Here is a 1202-nt window from a genome sequence, read left to right as displayed (position 1 = left end):
TAGGTATAGAATCTTATGAATCCTATTTCTAATGGTCCATTTTCTTAAGGAAGTAGGGAGGAACACACCTGTGACGTTTCCCTTAGACCACCGACAAGCATCCTGATTCTATCTTCCTCCTATAGAAAAACGGTTGATTCACATGAATATATATTCACTCAAACAGCCTCTAGCCTTGCACAAGAAAAATACTTTTAAGAACTATTGAATTATTATTTCCTAATGTGCCATTTCTTCAAATATTCCACAAAATTATTCTCATAAGGTCTCTTTTCCTCAAAAGTATAATGAAATACATTATTTTTATTATAAAGAAAAATATTTCTATGATTAATATATAAATAGGCAAAATATATGTATTTTTTCATACTCTTAGAGAAAAAGGAAGTTTAATATAGGTTTATATCTGCATGTAAGAAATTGGCTGACAATGACAGTGAAATCTGGATAACAACAACAAAAATATCTCCCAAAGCCTTTTTCTTCAGTATTTTGGGTACTTGAAAGTATTGTTAAAATATATTTTTTCCATTTTCAATATTCTTCCTGTCATAAATGTTATCATCCACCATGGAGGCAGCCTTTATGTTCAGCTATCACCCACAGACATGAGCCACACTCCATGTATGCATTATAGTATATTAAAAAAAATCTCAGGTTGAAATATTGCACACAATCAAGTGCTGTTACAGGGATTTTATCACTAAGTGGATTTGGTAGAGAGTATTAAAGGATTCATCTAAGTATAAAAAAAATCACTTGAGAATCATTCTTGTTTCTCATTTGCCCTCTAGGTAAAATGCTGCCTCTCTTCAATCATATTTTTGGAGACTAAAGTGTTATTGACTATACAGTCATTCTTCAGAGAACAATGTTAAACACATCTGCTCTGGATTCAACCCCTCCCCTCATCACATCAACCTATTGTTATGCAGAGAAAGAGGGAGAATGTATAATAGATGAGAAGTTTATTATTTTATAGCACTTGTCAACCTGACACTTAAAAAAAAAAAAACCTGTACGGAAGTTTTGTTTTGAATAAATGACACTTTTCTGTTATGGAATCAAATCAATATTTCTTAGTAAATCAAAAGAAGATGTAGATTGCAAAGAATACAGTAAAGGTGTCTAATCATGTCTGAAAGGTAAATATAAGCACTATACCTTGTCACCATTCCATGCTGAGATATTAGCAATTTTCT

Source organism: Leopardus geoffroyi, chromosome B1, assembly GCF_018350155.1.
Source record: "Leopardus geoffroyi isolate Oge1 chromosome B1, O.geoffroyi_Oge1_pat1.0, whole genome shotgun sequence".
NCBI classification, from domain to species: domain Eukaryota; kingdom Metazoa; phylum Chordata; class Mammalia; order Carnivora; family Felidae; genus Leopardus; species Leopardus geoffroyi.
The sequence above is the reverse complement of the archived record's forward strand: the minus strand, read 5'-3'. Positions refer to the sequence as shown.